The sequence below is a fragment of the Anabrus simplex genome, chromosome 2 (genome assembly GCF_040414725.1).
Source record: "Anabrus simplex isolate iqAnaSimp1 chromosome 2, ASM4041472v1, whole genome shotgun sequence".
NCBI classification, from domain to species: domain Eukaryota; kingdom Metazoa; phylum Arthropoda; class Insecta; order Orthoptera; family Tettigoniidae; genus Anabrus; species Anabrus simplex.
Genome location: NC_090266.1, coordinates 305,576,580 through 305,593,081, shown reverse-complemented (window position 1 = coordinate 305,593,081; position 16,502 = coordinate 305,576,580).

The window sequence follows — 16,502 nt, the reverse complement described above, 5'->3', positions numbered from 1 at the left end:
GAAATAGAACTTGTAGTAGACTTTCGCAGTGAAGTAGAATTAAATATTTCTTTCAATGGTGTACCTAGTAGCGTTTTAAAAAGTAAATCAATGTCCGCTAAGCTCTTTAAATTTTCCTCAAATATTGTTTCGAGCACTGAAAATATATTGTGTAACCTCTCTTTGCCGGATGTTGTCATGATGACGGTTTTTGATCAAGTGGAGACTGTAACTCTGTGTTGATGCATATAAAATGATCAAAACCTATGCGATACCATCCATAATAAACATCCCTTTCTTTATAAATAAAAAGCCGTAACGATGCGATGACCGACATGTAGCACAAATACGTTTAAAGTCATTAAATGTCAAATCAGTGTCAACATGATCATCATACTAATGACGCATGTTGCGCTCATCTTGTCTAAAAAGCACAATAACATTTGCGTTGTCGCCTATCAACTGCTTAGGCACACGAGAATAGGTTTGACATAAATAGAAGCAATCTACATATATTGTACCCTGATGAGATAGGCCCTAGTTTCATGATTTGATTTTGATATGAGAAATACAGATACATAGAAATATTAAATTAAATACAGTGTCAGTTTTGTGTGGACGGTAGAGTTTCAACATAACCTAGACATATCGCGACTCCCAGTCGCCACAGTAAGCTTGTCATTAAGGGGAAAATGTTTCTTGGTCAGAAGATAAGAGGATTAAATCTAGAGCTCACAACAACAGAATAATGACTACCAGGAAGTAGAAGAGTATATATTTCGGACCAAGGCCGAGCAGATGTGTCACCAATACCGAGAATGTGACGTGCCAGTTTTTCCACGCCCGAGGCATTTGGTGTTGTCAACGTTACAAGGAAGAGATTTCAAACTAACCGAAGCGGTGTTGACCAATGAGAAAATATATCACAGGCCCGCAGATAAACCAACATAAGAAAAACTCAGAGTGAACTCCAGTTAGCTTCTCCGATAACAATAATTAAATTATTCCAACCACATAATTGAATAGAGGGGATTTTTGTGATATCGTTCCCATGTTGAATAATTGTAATCGTAATAAATTAAAATAATGAATTCGTGGAAATGACCCACGCTATCTCGCCATTGGTCGAGATGAGCACGCCATCAGGGACGCCGAGTTAGCGCGCGAAAGGTGGAGGACAGAAATTAAGTGATATTTCCATGATCACCGAACGATAGGAGTTCAGAATACGACACATGAATGTGTATCGCCAGTGTATTAAGTAGGATAAAGCAAGAGATCCAAATCCGCCTGCGTATGCCGATTTAGGATAACCAACCCCCTCTCCAGCAGTTGACCGCGGATGACCCCGGCGGGAAATCATATCGTCCATAAAAGTCCAGTAGCGAACCTCACATCACTCAGTTCTTACCAGTCACCAGTCGTTATCGGTCACCAGTCGTGTCAGTTGTAATGGAGTAGTTGAGACTCTGACACGTTGACTCTGTAAGTCAGTACCTCGGGACGCATTCGAAGTCAGTTAGAGCTGAAAGTACGCGAATTATTAGGAGAATGAATACGAACAGTGAAATTATCAATAGTACCGAGTGTGTATAATCAGTATAATGTTGAATTTAATGAATGTCATGTGTTTAAATAATAAATAACTAACGGAACGCCGATAGTACCTTTGGAAGGCAGTGTGCGGAGCCTGAAGTAAACACCTCAAGATAGACGGTAAATAACTATCCGAGCAGTGAACCATAGGAGCTAGGCGATTATCAAGACGGCTTAGAAATAAACCAGGAAGTGCCGGTTGAAGACGCGATACGCGCCGGTTCAAATGAACGATATTTCGTCGTAATGTGCCACGACGTGTGTTTCGGGCGTATATGAAGATTATATTGTGCGAGTGTCAGGGGTCTAGGAGCACCTATAAGTGTTTTTTTTGTTATTAGTATTCCTGTGTAAAATAGTGTAATAAGGTATTAATCATGGGTAGTCACCCAGAAGTGTTTTATTGTGTTAAATTTGTATTGTGCGACATGATGGACGAGTAGATCACCATGGGGCCGTAAGGCCTATATTTCATCCGCTACGAGACAATGGAATTCTACATAGGAATGAGTACACAATTTTGATATTGGGGGATGTTATCGCGACTAAACGGGGTTCAGTGTAAATTAATTATGGTTACTTAACATGGTCCGCTTCCCGAGTCCATGATTTTATTTTTTTGTTAGACGGACGAACTAATTTATATTAACGTAATAATGGGTTACATTAATTAATTTGAGTATTTGTTTGTTGTATATAATGTAAATATGGGATATATTTCTTTCAATTAATGCATGCTGTTTGTAATACTTTGAATTAAGTTCAATTCAAGTGTTAATTTCCCTTTTTTTGTGCTAACCCATTTATTTGAATTTCATTTACTGCGGTGATCATTTGTATTTTAATTAGGAATAATTTCTATTAGACAGCCAGATTATGAAAGAGCCAGAGTATGGAAGATTTGTGTTGCGTACGGAAGGTCATTAAAATACTAATAATAATCATGTTTGTGAGTCGACAAAGGAAAGTAAAATAATAATAATAATATTTGGGCGTGTGCAAGTTAAAGTATAATAATAATAATGACGGTGCTTCGCGAGTTAGCCAGTGCAAATATAATAATCAAAGTGGAGATGACATGTAGCGTTAAAGACTTTCATTCGCGTAGTCAGCTTGATTTTACGTAAATATTTGATTTTACGTTTTTGGACTTTAATTTAACCATTAAAATTTTGTTTAAAAGCGATATAGGCACGTGAATTAGAATGGTCACGATATGCTAAAAGCCCAGTATGATTTGAGCCCATATTTAGAGTTGGAAGTCATGAGGGACGAATATCCGGCGTGAAATATATTGAGCCGTATTGTTTGTAATGATGAAATAGATGAATCTCAAGGCCTAAGATGATATAAATGCATATGCCGGTGTTATTAGTGGTAGAATCCACGCACCGAGGATTATTTTATGAATTAAATGTTTGAAGAGTTCCGATGAAAGGAAATGGACTTCAAATTTAAAGGAATAGTTTAGCAATCGCCGGCATTGGAGGTATTTGCCCAGCCGCGATGTGCCATAGGTTGTGAGATGTGTCTTGGGAGGACAGGTGTCCCCATATAAAATTAACGGCAGTACGAAGTTGAAGGTACGGTCCCGAATACCGTGTTGTCCCGACTAATATAAAGCAGATCTTAGTGGTTCATAACGGGATTTAACATATGTGACTAAATTCTAAAGAGTGGAAATTAAAATATCATCTTTCCATTTTTAATAATAATAATAACAATAATCATACTCGAAGTGAATCTTGTCTTAAATCAAGTGCTTAGTGCCAAGATAAATCGGAATCGTAAAAGGGGTTATGCGTTAAACATATTAAGAGTGAACTACCGTGTAACAGGCGAAATTAAGTTTTTTTTAAATAATAATAATAATAAAAACTAAGCTATTTTTTTGAAGAATTAATTTTTTTATATTTTGGACATAATAATGATGTTGGGAGAAGAAATGAAAGATTTGAGATTTTTAACTAATAATAATAATAAATAAAATATTTGAAGAAGGAGAAGAAGAATAACCAATGAAGGTACTTTTTTTATTTTATTTTTTTGATGAAAATAATAAGAGCGAGAAGTTGGAGTATTATATCAAGGATGATTACGGGTTACGATAATCACGATTTCCACTATTAATAATAATAATATAATAATAATAATAATAATAATAATAAATATTTATGAGGAAGCTGATCATTATATTGTGCGGATAAATTAGTAGGAAGAACGACCCTTCGTTTGAAACGTCGGCAAGGGTTGGCATATAATCATCCCGGATGACAAATGATAATAATCAAAAATTGGATTATAATTAAAATTAATGATAATAATAAAATTAATTGATGGTAGTCAAAGAATATGCTAATGATCAGATAAAGAATGGTAATGATATTATCTAATAATAATAGGAGGATATGCTAGGGACAGTCATCCTGTGTCGAACTACTCCGAACCAGATGTTGGGTTTTCACGGGGAGATAGCGGTAGATACGTAAATAACCCACGGACGGCACATGTTTTCATGGTCAGAGCAGAGTAATGAACCTTTCCGTACGTCTTGTCGTATTGACAAGTGTAAATATTAAAGTAGCTTTTGAGTTAATGAACTCTACCTGGTGTGTTTGTGAATCTGGAAATAATAGGCTAGAGTTTGTCCGTATGATAAATTCCCGTTTTTTCGAGGCGATAACATTTTTCACGGTGGGTGTCCGGCTCACCAGAATGTACATACCGGAAGTGTCTCATGTCCAAACGGAACGAGGAGACGTCGTGCCTTCGTCCCCGAAAGAAGATCTCCAGCGGTGAAACGTCCAATCATACGGATGTGAATTCGATCCCCAGTAACCAATTGGGGCGAATTCACCAGATGTTTTACACTACCAGAGTAGTGAGGTAAAATCCAAGTATTATGTCATTTATTTTTCAGGATGAAAGTGTCCCAATGTAAAATTGTCATCATGTGTAGTATGCAAAATAAGTGAATAAATTGCTCCTCATTGCAATTTCAATAGGAAACAGCTTCAATATCTTTTCATTGTAGTTAGTCCAGTATGCCCATGGAATTTAAGTTGTCACTTCCCAGTCCTATTGTGGAGTCAAAAATTTGTATCCATGAATGAGTCGTTCCCCGTAACCTTAAATGTTCATGCCCCGTTCATCCCTGTGTTCATTTGATGCACCGATATATATATATTTGATTATCTTTATATAAATTTGTTTATCGTTTTCGAACTGATCACCCCTGAGATAATGCTAGTCTGGGACTCAGGAGGTGGGCAGGTGCAATATATATCATCCCATACTAAAGTATGCTCGAATAACGGTTTGCTGTTTTGTAGCGACATCGTCAAAGATCAAACGAGAATTGGGAAGCACATCATTCGGTGATGGTGATTGCTCATGTGCATTAAATTGAAAATACTTCAAACGAGCTTTAATCAGATCGTGCATTACAATTTGTTGAATAGTATATAGTGGTAGATAGGGTGACTTTCGGAGAACGTAAATATTCTCGAAGCGTATGCCAATTAAATAGGTAATGAGTGTGAGTAAAAGATTTGTCTTCCTGCATCCCGATGGGCCAGTTACGATACATCGAATAGTGAAACGATACAATGTTCCATGACGTCTTTTTGTAGTACTAGAACCAGTTAAAAGATGTGGCACTATGTCACTAACAGGTAGCGTGTCTTGCTGCTTTATAATCTTCACGGTAACCGAGTAATACAGTAGCCCATAGATATAGATCAAATTAAACAACTTGTAACTGTCAGTTAATAAATGACTCTTGACGAATGAAGTCGTGTACAGAATGCTGAAACAACGATATCCAAACGTTAAGGAGTAGAAAACCAAAACTGTTGAATGGAAGGTAGTTGTAAAGGCTGCACGAAGAGCTACTCGAGGCGGATATAATCCGCGAGTAGCCATTACTAAGGCACTATCCGCAGCAAGAGCCGGAATTTCTCGAAAGCCTACAGCAATTTTTTTGTAAACGTGCACGAATAAATTATTCCTGTACCGAAACGAGGAGGATTTCTTCCTGCGCTGTTTCCTGAACTAGCAGCTTTACGGTCTTAGCTCGGTAGTGCTACTGCTGTAGGAATAACGCTGTAGAAGCAACAGTTGAAACAGAAAGAACGCCATAATAAGACAATGGAGGCAATGGAATTACGGAGCATAGGCGTACACATTAAGCTAGCGACATACAAAAAAGGGCTTGTCATCTACTTATCACCAAAATACGTCTACTGAATGCACTGCCACATTGAGCCCTAACCTACGAGAAATTTTCCTTTGGTAAACAACTTGGAATTCATTATTTTCGCGGCGTGTAATGCGCGATCAACTACCAGCATGGCCACATGAACGTGAGAGTGCTATAATTAACTTAGACAACAGGAGCGGACCTGGGAGTCATTACGTTGCCTACGTAAAACGTAACTGTAAAGTATGGCATTTCGATAGCTATGGAGACTTACCTCCTTCATTTGAGCTCATACGTTATTTCGGAAGCAGTGCAGACATTGTTTACAATAAAAACCGTGTGCAAAACTGTAATACACGCATGTACGGGCGATTACATCTTATGTTCTTATATCAAACTCAGACGGAAGACAAAGAGCATCAGTGTGTCCGTGATGATCAACGGTGTGAGAATGTTCGCTGTACGCGGAAAAGGACCTGAAACAACCGTCTACTTTAATCCACCGATCGAACTCGGTCATAAGCCACATAGTCTTGGACTTGTGTCGTTTGAAAGGTAAAATAAAATCTATAATGTGCGTGATAGCGTAAACAAGTTCTGTTACGATGAGTATGTGCTAACGCTACCGTCAGGCAGTTATTCAGTAGATTATATTCAAGACTACATTGAAAGTACGTTAATTGAACAGTTTAGTGATGAGAGTTTCAGTAATAATAATTACAAGTTATCAATTCCTGTGATCAACATCACATATATGTGTATTATTGAGTCTTCATTGAAGATCGACTTCAAATCACAACCTGATTCGATTGTACCATTACTTGGATTTTCACCAAGAGGGCTCATACCGAACGTACGTTATGAGTATGATCAACCTGTAACACTCTTCGATGATAATCATGTAAACATCACTTGTGATATTATTACAGACTTGTATAATAATCAACAAACTTCACACTTCCTTCATGACTTTATTATTACAGAGGAAGGTGTTTATTCCATTCGTGAGAAACCGTCAGTAATTCTTTATCATCCTGTGTCTGTAAAACACATTATAGTAGCATCACACTTAGACTTGTGAATAAACATAATCAGCTCATTAATTTAGATCGACACACGTACGTAGCTTACAATCTTAATCTTAAACCAGTATGAAAAAAATAAAACACAGTGTACATTCAGGAGACATACTACATGTTTGCGAAGACAAAACGAGTTAACAGATGACCATAAGCAGACACTCCAAGATTTAGGTCATACGCTACTAAAACAAAATGGAATAAAATAAATGCTAGACGAACACAGTAGAAACTCATGAAGGTGTAGTACGAAGTGAGCTTCATTCTTATCAACCTTTTACGTTTGGACTCAATAAAAATGATGAAATTCGCTTTATCATTAATCAGCTAGATTTATACACACTACCACACGAAAGCTACTCCTATAATGGAGGACGCATAGATAAGGAAGATTGCAGAGCATCATGCACATCCTTAACTAAATAACCATGGTCTAGCTTTTCTCTTTTCTGAAGCGCGTTATGAAGTAAATAATGTGGAAATAGATAGCTCGAAGAATATTGGTATTGCAAGTGCAATGAAACTCTACCCTTCTTATAGTGATGATGAAAGTAAACTTTTACGGATGGCAGGGTGGTTTCCGAAAGCTAATAACAACTGGATGATTAACAAGGACTCTACTTTATCTGGTATGTTACCATTAAAACATATTCTCGTATTTGCTGATAATTTTAAATGTATTATAATCAACGCAAAACAAGAGGTAATTCTGATCCGTGATAGAAGTGATTACAAATCTCTTAAAGCAGCAGAATCACCAGTTGACTCGAAAATCACTCTTCATCGCATATTACGGAGGATTCCTTATGTAACATTATCTGATCGAGAAAACTTCGATTGTTGTAGATTGTAGAAAATGATAGACAATTACCTATACGTTTTCGAAGTTGGGATCTGCACGAGTATTCCGTGTTACCACATACAAACCAGCATAGCTGGGGTGTTAAAACGTCACCCTTTAATGAAAAGCCTTTGTATACTATTTGTGGGTTTCAAACCCATCGTAAATTGAACAATGAAAAAAGATAGCTCACAGTTTAATCACTGTAAATTAAGAAATATTAGACTATATCTCAACGGAATTAAATACCCATACGGAAACATGGACATTAATTTTGAGAAAAATAAATGTGCTCTATGGCATGTTTTTAAAAAATTCCGATCATCCTATTATCAGGAAGAAGATCTTCCGCTATTTTTGCCTGAAGAATTTAAAAATTAAGCATCGATTGTAGTTATAGACTGCTCTTATCACGAAGAATCTATAAAAGCATCTCCTGTCGATATTGGTTTAGAATTTGAAACATATGAAAATGTTCCTGATAACACAACGGCATATTGTCTTATTATTCATATGAATGATGTCACTTAACACCCACTAACGAATATTCTTATAAGACTATATATAAGGACAGCCCTTCATCATGATCATTAATGTGTGTTTCTACACCGTACACTATGGAACGGAAAGAAGAAGATTACGCGGTTACAGGCAATCGTCTTGATAACAAACAAAACTATGAATGTGCATTCTGCTCGCCCACCAGCGAAGCTAATACGCTGAATATTACTTGCCGCACTCAAGTAAGCGAGGCTATTACGATATTCAATAAACATAGAACCCTACAACAGATGCCAAAACTCCTGATTCAGTGTTTATCACCAGGAATTTTATCTACGTACGCTGCTTCTTTCGTAGATGATTTTTGGTACATCTTACCTCTCCACAGTAAGATGTCAATCAATGATGTTTCATGCAGACGCTGTCGACGTCATTACAAACATTGACGTGAAAATGGTTCGGATGATTGGGATGAAACTAATCAGAAGATTGTAAACTGTAGACAGAGTTACATGAATTTTTTCCCTTCTTTACAGTAGCTGATAATGATTCTGAAAGGAACTGAACACATGGATGACATCAAGGTAAGAACTGCATCAACTACTTTGCGAAGCGTAACATGCATAGTATAATATATTTTGAAAAGTTAATTTAATAAACAATAAATATTTTGTTTAATTTGAATGTTGCAAGGGACATTCGAATTTTGAAAGCATGCTACCTCTTCAGAGTAAGATGTTAAGGAGTACAGAATGCTTTTGGGCAGCATTACAAAGACTGTAGTGTAACCGGTATCAATTGTTTAATTTTTTTAAATTATTACACAGTAGGCCTAGATATTTCATTAGGAGCCTCCGTAGCTCAGACGGCAGCGCGTCGGCCTCTCACCGCTGGATACCGTGGTTTAAATCCCGGTCACTCCGTGTGAGGTTTGTGCTGAACAAAGCGGAGGCGGGACAGGTTTTCCTCCGGGTACTCCGGTTTTCCCTGTCATCTTTCATTCCAGCAACACTCTCCATTCTCATTTTATAGCATCTATGAGTCATGAATATATCACTTTGTGAGTGGTGACACCATTATACTAACAGCCTATATATATGCTTCATTCATTATATCCCTGACCCGGTAAATGACTGGAAAACAGGTTGTAGGTTTTCATTTTCAGATATTTCATCATGATCATTAAAATGTTGTTCTTATTGCATTCTCTTTGCCTCCTCACACCCATCAAATATTTTCCTAGTCGTCGCCATTTTATACTCTATTTATGAAAATGTAGTCTGAAGAACTTCTAGTTCTCTTTTTATCACAACCGTTGTTCGTAGCTTACCTCACACCTATCCAACCTCCCTTATCCATACCTTGTTCTTTTCGATGTCGACCGCACTGTATCCCATGGCGTCTGCGAAGGATGTAAGTGAAGATAGCTCCCGGTTCTCTTGCGAAATAATCGGGAACAAGTGTGGTGTAAACAAGGAGTGAAGAATGGTATCCAGTGTGAAAAGTGTTTAATTCAGTACCAGTTTGGGTGTATATGTAGTGCTGGTTTTGTTAAGAATGAAGGTACTTGGACCTGTGTGAGCTGTGGCGAGTGCAATTTTAATAGCGGTAACAAACCTAGGCCTACAACGGTCAACGAATCGCTGGCGTCTCATTCCTTGGAGGATGGAGGTAATGGTAATGTACGGTACTTGTAATTCTCTCTTTATTCCAACAGGATTTACAAGCGTTAAAAGCGGAGAATAAGATCTTAAAGGAGAATGTACGTTTATCGGAATCGAAAGTACCGGTAAACACTTAGAACAAAGGTGGCTCCGTGAATTCTAGTGCGTGGGGTACAGGGAAAGTGTACAGTTAAATAAGGACAACTTTGTAATTGATACCAAAAATTGATTTTCAGCCCTGAGGGAAGTAAGCGATGCGCAAGGACTTATCCGTATAGGAAGAATTCAATCGTATAGCACAAAATCCGTTACAAGACGCGACAAAGTTAGGCCTAAAATCGCACACAGTGCACCGGCGTAAGTATAGAACATTCTTATATTTGGTGATTGTCAGGCGAGGGGAATTGCGAAGGAAATGAACAATGAACATATTGCAGCATCGGCCGTCATCTATCCTGGGGCCCCAAAGAAAGTATTGGAAAACACTGAGCAGGCAGCAAAAAATCTCGGAAGTCGTGATTCAGTAGTGATCATTGGCAGGACGAACGACGTAGCTCACAACGATGCTAAGGATGTAATTTCTCAACTTAAATGTACACTAAGTAAGCTGACTCACACTAACATCTTTGTAGTGAATGTGCCACACAGACATGATTTGAATTGAGACTCTTGTGTGAACAATGAAGTGGACAAAGTTAATACAGATATGGTTAAAATTTTTAAATATTTTCGTAGTACTCAGGTAATTGAATGAAGCAGTTTCGAGATACACGGTTACACAAAGAATGGCCTTCATCTAAACAATTCAGGTAAACGAAAGATTTCAAATATTGCTCGAGATTTTATTAATCATAAATATGTACTGTAAAAAAAAGCAAATCCCTTGAGTTATAATACTGACCAGGAAAACTAGTAGAAAGAGCCAGCTGTACTTCAAGCTGGCTCAGTCAACTAGAAAATGAAACTCAGGAAAGTGAGGAATTTCAAGTTATCCAATTGCAACAGTCAAGTTTTAGGGAGGAAGCGGGTCTGAGATTGCCCTTGTTAAACTGTCGGAGTGTAGTAAATAAACAATTGAAATTCGGTAAATTGATGTAATCTTATTAGAATGATATGGTGATAGGAGTGGAGTCTTAGTTAAGAGTGAGAGAAGGGGTGGTTAGTAGAGAAGTATTTCCAGAAGGGCATACAGTCTATCGTGGAGACCGAGGAGATAAAATGGGAGGGGGGTATTTATTCTGGTGTAGGAAACTTATTGATCACATGAATGGTTTACCTATGGAAGGGAAGAAATATTAGGGATAAAAATAGTTTGTGATAATATGAAGGAGGTGGGAATTATAGGAACATGTAGGCTTGGAAATGAGGAGAGAGACATCTAAATATTTGAGAACATAGTAGATTATACCATAAAAACAATAATAATGATATGGTAATAATTAGGGGAGATCTAAACTTGCCAGAAATTGAATGGAATGGAGCTGCAAGTGAAGGCCATGAACAGAAACAGTCAAATAAATTAATTTGGCAGGGGGGATTGAAACAAGTAGTGCAAGAACTGGCTTGTCTCAATAACTTGCTAGATTTATTCGTGGTTAAACCACGGGAAATTGTTGATAAAATTGATGTAATTGAAGGAATAGGTGACCTTAAGGCTGTAATAATGGATCTAGGACAGGTACCAAAAGGCTTAATAAGAGAGTCACACAAGACAAGAAATTGTACAGAAAAACTAAAGTTGATGAATTTGGGACTTACCTTAAGTCACAATTCAGTTGTTGGATGAGTGAAGGAAGTAATGTGGATACAATTTGGGCTAAATTCAAAGGAATCATTTGGGAAGGAGAGAATAGATTTGTACCTGTAAGAAGGGTAAAATGACCTCAGACCCTGTTTATTATACGGGAAAAAAGAAAATTAAAAAGGAAATGTATAATAGTAAACAGGAAAATCATAGAAGGTAGGGAAAGTAGAGAAACTAGAAAACAGCTAATGAGGGAACTGAATAGAGTGAAAAAGGTAGCAAAAGAGAATTATATGAATGACATACTTCAAGAGGGTAATGACCATAAAGGGAAATGGAAAAAGCTGTATTCATATATTAGGAGTCAAGAAGGAAAAGGAATCCAAATTTTCACAACGGTGCCAGAATGGGGTGTACACTATTTAACAGATACTGAGAAATCAAATCGATTTAGTACGGAATTCAGAGATACAGTAGAAGATTATCAGGAGTTGGAAACCAAAACAGAAAATAGAGTGGGAGAGACACATAAGGAAACAAGAAGTTTCTCATTCACAAATGAAGATATTTTCAGAGAAATCCAACTGCTTCAGCAAGGAAAAGCAGCGGGAAGTGTTCAAATTACTGGGGAGGTATTAAAGAGAATGCGGTGGTACATAGTGTTTTATTTAAAATTTCTCTTTGACCATGTCATAAATAATAGAGTAATACCAAAGGAAGGGAGGGGATCTATAATAATACCAATTTATAAAGGAAAGGGTGATAAAAGGAAACCTGAGAACTACAGACCAATCAGCATTACCAGTGTAGTTTGTAAAATACTGGAGAGTTTAATAGCAAAGTACATCAGAGGGATAAGTGATGATAGAAAGTGGTTCATGAGGAGCCAGTATGGACTTAGGAAGAAATTTTCTTTGGGGCACAACTGGTGGGATTTCAGCAGGACATATCCGATCAGTTGGATTCAGGAGGCCAGTTAGATTGCATAACCATAGATCTTTCCAAAGCCTTTGATAGAGTGGAACATGGAATATTATTAACGAAATTGGAGGGAATAGGATTGGACGTAAGGGTTATATGTTGGATAAGAACATTTCTAAATTCAAGGGTTCAGAAAGTCAAAGTAGGAAATAATACATCACAGGAAGAGAAAGTTTGGAAGGGAATTGCACAGGGTAGTATAATCGGTCTGTTACTTTTCTTAATATACGCAAATGATTTTGGGAACAATATAACATCAAAAATGAGATTGAATGCAGATGACATACTTGTTTATAGGGAAATAAATAACATTGAGGATTGTTCACGATTACAAAGGGACCTTGAGAGTATCCAACAATGGGTTGAAGAAAATAATATGAAGGTTAATGGAGCCAAATTACCTGTTACAACACTGACAAACAGGAGCTTTGAAACTGAATTTAAATATACTTTGGATGAGGTAGTTATCCCAAAATATGGCAAGTGCAAATAATTGGGTGTGAGATTTGAAAGTAATTTGCACTGGAAGGGTTATGTTGATGACACTGTTAGGAAGGCATGCAGATCCTTACATGTCATGATGAGGCTACTTAATGGATGCAACAAAGAATTAAAAGAAAAAAGTTACTTAAGTATGGTTCATCCATTGTTGGAATATACAAACAGTGTTTGGGATCCTCACCAAGAATACCTAATAAAGGAAATATATAGTGTGCAGAGGAAAGCAGCATGATTTGTAACAGGGTATATCAGGAGAAGAAGTAGTGTATCAGAAATGTCCGTGACCTTTCCGACTGGGCTCCTCCAATGTGGTCCGTGAGGTTAGCATTGCCCTCGTACGTAATGGTATAACGTCATAACCTCTTCTAAGGATCAAAAGCGCCCCAGATCATTCCCTGAACAATTAGACCCCTACAATGGAGACTATGAGTTTAGGCTTGCTCTCGTACGCAAGGTTATGAGGTTATTCTGCGTTTTAACCTCACCGAGAAGTAATTGAACCCGGGTACGAATCCCCATATGTACACTACTAGGGGTCGAGGAAACCATAGGTACACTACTATACTGAAAGTCAACTCAAGATCTGAGGAAAAGTATCCTTCCGCAAGTGAGCACGTTCCCTGTTCCGCCATCCCGTCTCGGTTCTCCTTCTCCGCCACAGCCAGCTTATTATTAACGTCGTGCACCTATCTGACAAGTACCTCATTCTCAAATAGTGTAGCATAGAAAGAAATCACATCCTTTCATATAGTTTTACTCTGATTACACACCATACCTATTAATTCCTTTATTGACCATGTAAAACCTGCACATTACTGGCGAATACCGAGGCAAGAGATGCAAGGTTTGTTTCATAATGCAATTTGTGTGTGGCACATGGGGACTTACAACGACAAGTATGACGACATACGTATAAGATTCCTCTCTCGTACAACGACTCTCAGTGGCAGTTTCTCACAGTTCAACAAGCTGAAAACCCACCTATGAGTGGTATTGTAAAATACAGTGTTTCCAGGAATTTTGAAAACATTCTAGTCTCTTCATTCGGAAGGTAAAAAAGAACTCATGATCCCCTCATGACAACATTTCTGCAGCTAGAGAGCAGTTACGAAAATAAAGTACAAATTATAATATTATTATAATTCTTATTTCGAGTAAATCTAAGGATCCTATACCCATACCGTGTTAAGGCCCTTCCTGTTCATAGTTCGAACTGAACTGACACATATGCCTACTGACGAACAGTCAAACGAACAAACGTTCTCTGTCACATAAATGTGGCATGCAGCTTAGTTGAATTACGTTTTGTTTCACTTTCCTTATCGCCTTAATTGCTTGTTTACAAAATTCAGACACTTTATTAAAACTAAATTTTCAGGGACTTCACGGAGACGTATCGTCAGAAACCCTTGCGACATATATAAACAACCACAGGCCGGCATCAAGAAAACATACGAATTGCTTTAAATTACGAGCGAGCCATGTAAACACTGTACGTAGGAACGCCGGTCAGCTGCGCGGTTTTTCACCACTTCTTCCACAGTCCACAGCAGATCCCCATGTGGTAGGCTACTGTAAGCGTTCATAACAATTTGTTTAGACTTCCTAATTAATTCCCCCCTCCCTCTTCCCTTTTTTATTATCTTTAAAGTATTTCACTTGCGACTCACGCGTCACGGCATCACCCACGTGTTGCTCACGGATGGCAGCCATTATGAATATTGAACATGCTATTGCAGCCAGTACTGCCAAGAGTTTTCTTGGATCCATCTTCAACGCCGTAAAAATTATGCGAACTATACAGTAACGGAATGAACTCGAACAAAGCTTAAAAGTACACAATGCAAAAAAGATAACAAACTCATGTTAAATAATTATTTATTTTGTTACATATACTACCGAGAACAATAACTATTCACAGCCGTCGACGTAAGAAATATAAGAGTTCGTAACGAACCCGAATAACATACAACTTGTGAAATATTTTCCATATTTTTACAGCGCAAATTATTTTAATTGGTCAAATATGTTCACCAGAATATCTAACCAAACTGTCGGAAGCTCCTGACTGCAGCAACAAGCATCAAACTTAGAAACTATTTACCGCTGCGGAAACCTCTTCACTGGCCAGAAGTCTGGCTAACATCAAAGGGACCGCCTAGGTCTAGAGTTGACTCCCAGTATAGTGTCCTATGACCTCGTGGGAAAATGCTGACTCTGCACCCATTGTTTTAGAACATACTTTGCCTTTCTACTTCCAGCGGTCAAAATAAATGTTTCATATTGCTTCTACGTTAACACTGAACATTGTGATGCAGAAATACGTTATAATATTAATACATTGGTTTGTTTGTAATGTATGTCAGTCTAGTGGAAGCAGTCCATGTTTCTACGGTGAGAGGGCAGTATGTCCAGCCCATGGCAACCGTGTCACCTGTAAACATTGTAGTACTTGCGTATCATTACGAGAGTTGTGGTGCTTCATGGTGGTTAAGATAACAACAACGTACGATCATCGGCTCCGTATAGTCATTCTAATGAAGCAGTGTATGAGACAGGTGGACGTCGCTTCGAATGTCGCTGTGAGTCAAAGTGATGTCTCTAAAATCTGTAACAAGTTTCTAGCACCGGGATCTGTTGACGATCGTCCCAGAAGTTGCGACGGAAGAAAAACAACAGGTATGCAGGACTGATACCTGCGTATAACAGCAAGCAGAAACCCTCAACACTATTCTACACGTAAACGGTGGCAGGTTCAAACAGCCACAGGGGTGCAAGTGTCAACACAAACGATACGAAATACGCTCCATGAGCAGGGATTTCGTGCCAGACGACCTCACTAGACTCTTGCTATAAATCGGGTTCGGAGAGGGGCTCGTGTCGCATGGCCACGAAATCACTCTTTCTGGACTACGCAGCAGTGGGACACAACGCTCCTTTCTGATGAGAGCCGTATCAGCTTCCACCCGGACAATACTGACATTCGTGTGTGGAAGCAACGAGGACAATGTTCACACCCTCATTTTATCGTAAATGAAATGGCGTACGGCTTTTAGTGCCGGGAGATTCCAGGACGGGTTCGGCTCGCCAGGTGCAGGTCATTTGATTTGACTCCCGTAGGCGACCTGCGCGTCGTGATGATGATGATGAAGAAGAAGACAACACACACACCCAGACCCCGTGCCAGGGAAATTAAAAAAGGCTGGTTAAAATGCCCGACCCTACCGGAGATCGAACCCGGGACCCCCGTGTTTAAAAGCCAACACACTAACCATTTAGCCATGGAACCGGACATTTTATCATAGACCACCACACTTATCAAGGCGGTAGAGTCATATTTTGGGGTGGAATCATGTATGGCCGCAAGTCACCCTTAGTGCCAAAACGTGAAAGACTGATTGGTGTAAATTATCGG